General features: G+C 38.3%; 1 protein-coding gene across 1 annotated transcript in view; it reads left to right on the top strand.

Annotated features, from left to right (window-relative positions):
• Positions 1–9,231, top strand: part of LOC309713968 (uncharacterized protein) — a 138,763-nt gene that overhangs the window by 107,335 nt on the left and 22,197 nt on the right. The window lies entirely within an intron of this gene.

Genomic DNA, 9,231 nt, shown 5'->3' with positions numbered 1-9,231 from the left:
TAAACTTTGCACAATTTACTGTACTATACTCTATATATTGACATCTTTGAGCTCAGATTACAGGAAAACTGTAAGAGGTGACACAGATATTTCACTGGATTATGACTCTGGGTGACCCCCACTCTGCACCCTGTGATCCACAGCCAAAATTACTGTACGGATTTTGAGAAAATTGATAGTAAACTTTGCACAATTTACTGTACTATACTCTATATATTCTCATCTTTGATCTCAGATTACAGGAAAACTATAAGAGGTGACGCAGATATCTCACTGGATTATGACTCTGGGTGACCCCCACTCTGCACCCTGTGATCCACAGCCAAAATTACTGTACGGATTTCTGATAAAATTAAATCCTATTCCATTACCAAACAAAATGAGTTCATTGAAGTATTTGCTTAACTACAAGAAATGTCTTTCCACACACAATTTAAATTTTTCAAAATGTCATTCACACACCACCTCAAGTATCAACTTCAGTTTTAGACATTATTTATTCAGTGCTTAATCACAACAATAGTCAACTTAAGGCACTTACATAATAAGTTAAACCTTACAATAATACATACAGAGAAAAACCCAACAATCATATGACCCCCTATGAGCAACAGTGGGAAGGAAAAACTCCCTTTTAACAGGAAGAAACCTCCGGCAGAACCAGGCTCAGGGAGGGGCGGGGCCATCTGCCTCAACCGGTCAGGGTGAGAAATTACATTTCTCAGATTACTGATTTCTCATATTACTACTACACAGTTTAGATATATTGTTATTCATTATCTGTCATCACACAAATCAACCCAAAAAATCAAAAAGGAAATACTTGAAGTACGTGCACAAAGCAAGAATGTTATACACATTGTGTTTTACACATGTGTTCCTCAAAACACCAATAACAACTATAAGCAGATTATTCAAGTAGCTTTCACCGCATGTGGAATTAGGTTACACAAAGCACACACTTCCACTCTGTCTTCTGAGCACTGCTGAGCTGTTCATTTGTCATGTCCAGGCATTCAGAATGGAACCAGCGGTTGCAATTATCACACTGGATCTGTAAACAAAAACATATGAACTTTCATAAACACATTACATAAATAATTCTATGTTTTAATCAATTACAATCATTAAAGACACAGAGTCAAATATTTTTTGGAAGATAACATAAAACAATTTTTAAAAATACTATACCCAGTCAATGATGGAGGGTCCTGGATTAGGTGGTTTCACTGTTGCACACATGGCACAGTTGTTGTCACTGTCAAATACTAAAACATAATATATATATATATGTTAGTGTTCATCAGTTTGACACAAATAAATATGTCCATTTGAAGAAGATATTACACACCAGAGGCCTCAAGTATTGTCTGTGCAAATGTCCTTCGTGCCTGGGCCATCTCTTTTTTTGTCGTCAAAAATCTCTGTGTGTTAGCCCTGCGACAGACTGGCGACCTGTCCGGGGTGTACCCCGCCTCTCGCCCCATGACAGCTGGGATAGGCTCCAGTGCCCCCCGCGACCCTGAAAAAGGATAAGCGGAAGCGGATGGATGGATGGATGGATGGCTTCCATTACTTCTTTGGCCATCTGAAATAAAAAAAAAAACAACAAAAACAATTAATTGAAAACATCTGCAAATGTTACACTTCCTGTTTACACAATTTAACCTTTTAAGATTGTTTTAACTTCCCCCACCCCATCTTCTTATCTAATTTCACAGAAAAATATTATTGCGTTAATGTTGTACCATACCATGGTGACCATTACTCCGCAGCTAGAACCATCCCGTTGAAATGGATGTGTCAGTACTCCTCCTCGAAGTCTCACATTCACCCAGTCTGTTTTGTTGTAGCATGTCCTCCTCATTTTGAAGTATTCACTTTGTGAACATAACATACATCACATTTATATAATAATGAAAGATAAAAGTCACACAGAAAAAGACACATATAGTACAAAGACCGTTGCTCTGAACGGACTTTACAATCATTATCACAATCACCATGACTTGAAAGAGTCATTGTGTCAAGCCAATGAAAGATTAAATTCTGGTAATACCCAGTGCAAATCTTTGCTTAAAAGAGAATTTATGACCTTACGTGACAAAAACATTTTTGTAAGATGAGTTATTTATCATGGTGAACAGTGTTACTTATTATGTTTGTGTTTTTTTTTACAAGTAATGCAACCAAACATTGATTTTGTTTTAACGTATTTCTTCGTACTACAAAATGTTACGTATTTTTCAATTATCTGAATGTGTTATCACTTCTTTTTCTCAATGAATATATATATTTTGGAAAAGATACAACATCAAAAGTCAAAGGACTGAGCAGTTTTCACTAAGCTTAACTGGAGGGTGTTACTTTTAAATGTACGCCTAAGAGTACAAAATCTAATCTTCGGTATATGCTATATCTCTATATATGCTCTCTATTGGTTAGTATATCAATATTATTGAGGTTTTCAAATTCTAAAAATTATGATTTTAGACACATTTCTGGACGAAGACTATACACAAAGCGCAAACAATCTAAAACAATTTTCTCTAATTAGACTGAGGAAAATAACTGGCATTAAGTGGCTAGAATGTGCTCGTTTCTTGTTAATAGTCCCATTTGTAGTGTTAATTACTCACCTTTCCATTTTATTGTTGGTGGGTAAACCAAAAATTTTAGTCCACGTAGGCCTCGATGAAAAGTTCAGTGTACTAATAATAATTATATGTAATGACAGCGTAACCACATATAAACGTTTCCTGTCGCAATGAAAGCTACGTTATCTGTCCGTGCGACGCAACACCTCAATAAATACCGAAAGATCAAAAGTGGGTTGGCTCTATGTCATGTGGCTCTTGTCCCACACATCAGTTTGCATTGAATTAACAAATAATACTAATTTAATTCTAATAATGAAGCAAAAACTAAAAAATGTTAAGGCAATGTACGACCTTGTTATTTCATGTATAAAATATAATCAAAATAGTATTGGCAGAAATATTTCTACGAGTTACAGTATGAAAAAAAAATTATGAAACCTGTAATCAAAAGGCAAGATATTGTATAGGTAATTCATAATATTAATGTTAAAGACAATGAGTGTCAGAGAAAAAGGCAAAAGCATATTGCTTAAAATATATTGTAAAAGATGTGATTAAAGACTTTCATATAAATTATGAGAATTGAAAGTTGTTTTTATACTTCTAAGACTACTATTACTTAGAGTGACGTGAAAATTAACGAACAAGAAGGAAAATATTATTTTCTATTAAACAAGTGAGTTGAATTAGATTTTCAATGTTTTTGCAGTTAACATATTTACTGAGACAATCAAAAATGAGCATGGAACAACATCTGTTACATGCCATGGTACCCAGCTCTTTGTTTTCTCTTACTCTTGTCTTTCAGGTGTCAAGCCTCATTCAATACTCAATACACTCAATACAAAGGTAATTGGCACGTCTCTATTGGCTGATCTGGGGAACAGTAGACCAATCGCTTGCCTGGGATAATTTCAAAAAACCAGCTCCCAGGCCAGCAGGTTGGCTTCAGACTGTCTTTGAACTTTTGTTAGTAGGTGTCTATGTGTGTGAACAGAGTGTTTGGGTGTGAGGCTGGACAGATAAGATCGGGGTACCCCAAACACATTCAACTGAGCTTTAAGTGTTAAAAACACTGGGTTAGGCAGGTGATGACACTTTTGTGTCCTGTGACTGATCTTATGTGTCAAGCAGGTACACAGGCCTTTTGTTTTGCATATTATTTTATTTCCACTTTAGGGAAGCTGTTGGCGTCTTTTTGTTTTAGTAATGTCTTTGATCTGGCTCAGCCGCCTGGTTCTCGTCCCCAACATTTTTCTTTTGTTAAGCTTACTGTTATCAGGGCATGGTAAATGAACAGTAAACCTTGCCTGATGACTAATCTTCCCGTTTCCCTATCATTGATTTATTTGGGTTGTCATGGAAGAAGTATTAAACAATGCCTTTTATTAGAACATAAGCATTGATATGCAGTAATTGTATTTGAATTAGTTAAATATGAGTGGGCAACTCTGACCATGACAAGACTGCATTTACTTTAAGGAATTAATAAAAAACATGTAGACATATTGTTGTCATTATTTTTACTCTTCAATTTGATGTGTTTTTTCTTTAAGATAGTATCAGAAGTTGCTCCTCCACCATGAAAAAAAAACAACTGCATGTATTCTTTTACTACATCCATGATTCTCCTCTGTGGTCTTCCTCACTCATCCTGTTTGGAGCTTAATGTTCAACATCCTTTATCTATTAAAATTACAGAAGTAGAAGAACGTAATCATCAGAGCAGGAATCATGATAAATAATAAATAGATTACCAGTACATAAAAACATAACATTTGCACAATTTCTCTGATAACCCTGCATTGGATGGGTTTATTAACGGTGGGCTGAAATTGTACTATAGTCTGCAGATGAGGAACTTTTTAGAGTGTTGAATTAAATGTCCTCCACAATCTGTATATGAATTGTCATTAAAACCATAGAGATTCTTACTTATAAAGGAAAGAAAAGTGTGACAATGCCCATCAACATATAGTGTATATTTTTTGAAACATTACAAAGATACATGTAATTCTGGGTTCACCTGAATTACAGATTAGAGTGGTGGACAAACAGAGATGTTGTGTACAACTGGTGACAGCATCAGTGACAGGGATGCCAAAAGGAAGACCAAATTAATCAGCAAGGCTGGAAGCAGAATTAGGAGGCGTCATAGTCAGCGAGGGTCAGAGATCAATGAACAAATTGCCCACCTTCTTGGATAATGCATCACCCTCAAAAGGATTCAAAATTTGGGCCATGAAGAACAGTTCAGGAAACCTATTTTATTGTTTTGTCTGTGAAACTGTATAAATGAAATGTAAATTATGTTAAAGGCAAACACATTTGTAAGCCATAAGAAACAAACATGCTTTGCATTATGTCTCTAAACATCTGTATAGACTTGATGCAATATTCAGAGCTGTGCCACTGTACTTTGCAGAGCAGTCAAACACAACCCTGATTTTTTCCGGTTTTCTCGGGTGATAGACGCCTTGATGTGGAATATACCACATATTTCCTTCTCTGGGATCATCTTCAGCTCTTTCAGCATCACCTTCCTTGAAGACATTGTCCATGAACCTTACATAATCGTCCTTAAATTTGGGATTTTTCTCAAACTTCCCTTTCAGGTGCTTAAGTCGCACCAGAGCCAGACGCTTATTTTCTGGCAGCTGAGGGCGTGCCTTAAAGGGAAGTGGCATCTCTAGGTGCCCATCAGCATTCTGGTGTATTTTCTCATTTAGCAGTTGCATGAACTGTATGTCATCTTGTGATATGCTCTTTTCTCCAGGAGCTGTGTCTTTGAAGTCTGACTCAAGCACTCTGATGATGGTGGCTGGTGTCAAGGGTGGAAGTTCCTTAACAGATAAGCGATGGCACAGGCCTGTCACTTCTGCTGATGTTGCCATTTTTTGTGAACTGCCAACAATGCTCCAGCCCAGGTCTGTCTTGATTGCATATGGCTCTTCGTCACCTCCCGCGATTACTTGCCGTGGTGCCAGTGCTCTAGGACAGTCGTAGCCTATTAACAGCCTGACCTTGCAATCCATTAACTCAGGCATCTCCTGTGCTATTCTGATTAGATGTTCCCATCTTTTGGCAGTTTCAGAGGTGGGAATGTGTGAACGTTCAAGTGGGATGAAGTCTCTGGTATAGGCAAGTGGCAAGTTGATAAAGCTTTTGGAGGAAAACCCTCTAACTCTGAGCCCACTAACTCTTTCGCTCTGAACAATGGAATCTCTTCCCATCATAGTGGTTAGCTTTAACTTCACTGGCTCTAAACTCATCCCCATCTCCTCACATATCCCTTGATCTACAAAAGTGTTGCTACTCTGTGTATCTAATAGAGCATACACTAAGGTCTCTCTCTCTGGAGTGGTGGTTGAAGAAACCCACACAGGCACGATCATGGATGTGCTCCCACCATCTCCTCTGTCCATGCAACAAGAAAGTGCAGATATGTTTTCTTCTGCCTGCATTCTATGTGATGATGTGTTCACTGGAGTCTTTGGACGGTCTTCGTGAAGAGCTGTTGGATGATGTTTTTTACAAACCCCGCAAGTCGCCTTACGCTTACAGTCTTTTGAATTGTGTCCTCTTCTGAGACAACCAAAGCACAGGTTATTGTCAAGTATGAACTTTCTTTTGTTCTCCACGGACATTTTAGCAAAGGTCTGGCATTTGTGAATAGAATGGCTTTCTCCACAGCAAATACATGTGACTGAGTTTGATGGCAAAGCATTTGCTTTTCTTTCTATATCAGGCTCATTTGAATTGTTCTCCACTCCGCTGTATCCTGTGGTTGTTCTCTCTGATGCTTTCACATTTGTGATGTATGCATTAGCCTTTGGACGCTTTATGTCTCTAGCTGACCTTTCTTCAGTGTGTTTCAAGGCATGAAATGATGTTACAGGATTGCATGCAACTTCCGTTTCTTGTGCAACAAAATCAGCAAATTGTTTGAAGCTTGGATATTCTTCTTTTTGCTGTAACTGCACTGTGACGCGACGATTCCAACGAGAAGTCACCCAGTCAGGAGGTTTTTGGAGCAATTTTTGATTCTCTTCACAGTCATTTAACGCCTGCAGTTCTTTGATGTATGGCATAGCATTGCTGCAGGCTGTCAGAAAATCACTGAATTGTCTCAGTTTAAGCGACTCTCTTGAACCAATCTTTGGCCAGTTGTTCAGTTTTTCCCTAAATGCACGCTGAATTATAAAGGGGTGGCCATACCGAGCATTCAAAGCTTCCCAAGCTTGGTCATATGCTTCGTCATCCTTTCTGTAAAAGCTTCCCTCCAATACAGACCGTGCTTCTCCACTGATGTATTTGCGTAGGTAGAACAACCTGTCAGCTGGATTTGTGCATCGCCGCTCTATCAAAGCTTTGAAACTAGTGCTCCACTCTAAGAACTTAAGTGGGTCCCCTGAGAAGACTGGGGGCTCAGGTGCAGGAAGTCTGGTGAGGACCACTGTGTCATTCAAGGCTTGCATTAACAATGACTCATTGTTGTTTGGTTGTTTATTGTTATTATTCTTGTAGGTTTGCTCTGGTATGATTTCTTCAGGAGCTAATGGAGGACAACTGACTACCGCACTGTGTGCGCTTTTGTCTTCTCCACAGGCTTCACTTGAATCTGCTTGAGAATAAGCCTTTAGCTTTGCAGTTATTACCTGAAGATCTCGCTGATTTTCTAGTCTTTTAAGCTCTTGCCTTTGTGTAGCAATAGCCTCCTCCATCTCTATCTCAGCCTGCTTCGCGGCAAGCTGTGCAGCGCACTCTGCCTTTTTTACATTGATGCTTTGCTGCTCCGATAGACAGCTTGAGCGGCAGCTACGTACAGAAGGTCGGGAGATTGTAGTCCCAAATATTGACTGAGCATATTCTCTGTCTAGCACCATGTGAAGTCTCGCATTTTCTGCCTTAGCATCAAACTCTTCTTGCCCCACTTCACTCATACGTACTTTAAGTATTCTCATCAAGTCCGCTGTTACTGCTGTGCAGGAATCAATTTTTCTTCTAGTCTCAGTAGAAGGGGCTGACTGCGATCTCATATCTTCGTATGTATTTTTCACTTGTGACTCTAGCCCTTCGACAGTATCCATCATGTCAGCTAATTCCTGGTCAGAGCACTCATCTTTAAGTTTGGAACGTGTAGCTTTAACTTGTTCTTTCCAGCTTTCATATAGTTTGATAAATTTACTCTCCTGAGAGAACTCTTGTTGCTTGAGTTCTAGCATTTTGGGCGTTAACTTTCGCTCCCTTGAGGATTTCCTGGGCTCTAGTCTTGAAGTATTAGAGGCAGGCTTCTTCAACATTATCAGCTGGATTTCTATTTTATCATGAATAGCACCTATCAGTAACTCCAATTTCTCCCTTTCAACATCATCAGTCTGTAATTTCAATTGTTCATTCAATCTACTTAGCTCTTCCTTAAGGGAATCAATTTGTTCTCTGCATTCTTCAATTTGTGATTTTTCTGTGTTTACTGACATTGTGCATGTTTCAGCAAACCTGCTGCATAAACAAGTTGTTGCTATATGTACATGCGATCCTGGCAAATATACAATTCTCAGTACAATCTGATTCTTGCAACAATTTGCTTAACTACACCCCTTGTTATTCTTCTTTTAAGTTGAACTCTTAAACATTTTTAGAACACTTTAAACAACACCACTTGTAAAATAAAAGGGAACACTTTGGCTATAATGACAGGTTGGTTACCTTTAACTCAGTACCTTTCTTAAACAAAATAAATTATTATTTTAATAGACCTCTCCAAACTCCAAACCTCTCCATGAAGTTGTGGATATATCACAGCCCAACCTGGCGCTGACTGAAGAGCTGTTATCTTTTCCTTGAAGACCACCAGGGATTTTACAGTTCTTGCTGTGTGCATTCTGGAACATGCATTGCTTCTAACGTCGAACTTCCAGCCACGTTGGCGGTACGTTTTCACTGTAACTACAGGGGTCCAACAAAGAATGGCCACGCATCATACTGATGTCTTCGGAAATTTATTTCTCTCTCTCTCTCACTCTTATTGTCTTCAGACACCGTGAAAACTGAAGAAACACAAAGTTTACAACATAAATGTCCATAAACAGTCTTGTGCAAGCAGAACAGAAAAAATGCACAATAATGGATATCACAAAAATGTCCTCTCATTACCAGTGTAGAACACGTATGCAACATTATACAAACAATATACATGAAACCATACCGTGTGCGCCTCTTGGACCACATGCAGAATAACATTAACGCTGAGGCTGTAGATGCATCTGTAGCCACGTATCCATGCTAGCTCCACAATGCCGTGGTTGTGCTCTCAACCAAACTCTGGTCATGTGACAATTACAAACTTTACCTCATACAAACTTAACAGCACTTTACATATTTAACAAACCCATATTTTGTAATCACATATTTTAGACATGTTTTTTAATTGATGTTACACTTTTATCATCTTATCTTATAAATAAATGAACTAAATTAAGCATGAATCTATCACAGAAACACAAAATAACCAACTTTATTTTAACTGTCTCAGGGACAGTTACAGTTGCCCTATCATATATGTATGTGTTCTTAATCTGAAAGGTATAAATACGGAAGTGTGTGTGCAATAAATGATGGCACAGAGGAA

This window comes from Aulonocara stuartgranti (assembly GCF_965226115.1).
Source record: "Aulonocara stuartgranti genome assembly, chromosome: 9".
NCBI lineage: Eukaryota > Metazoa > Chordata > Actinopteri > Cichliformes > Cichlidae > Aulonocara > Aulonocara stuartgranti.
Note: the sequence above shows the minus strand (reverse complement) of the source record. Positions and strands in the feature narration are given on the sequence as shown.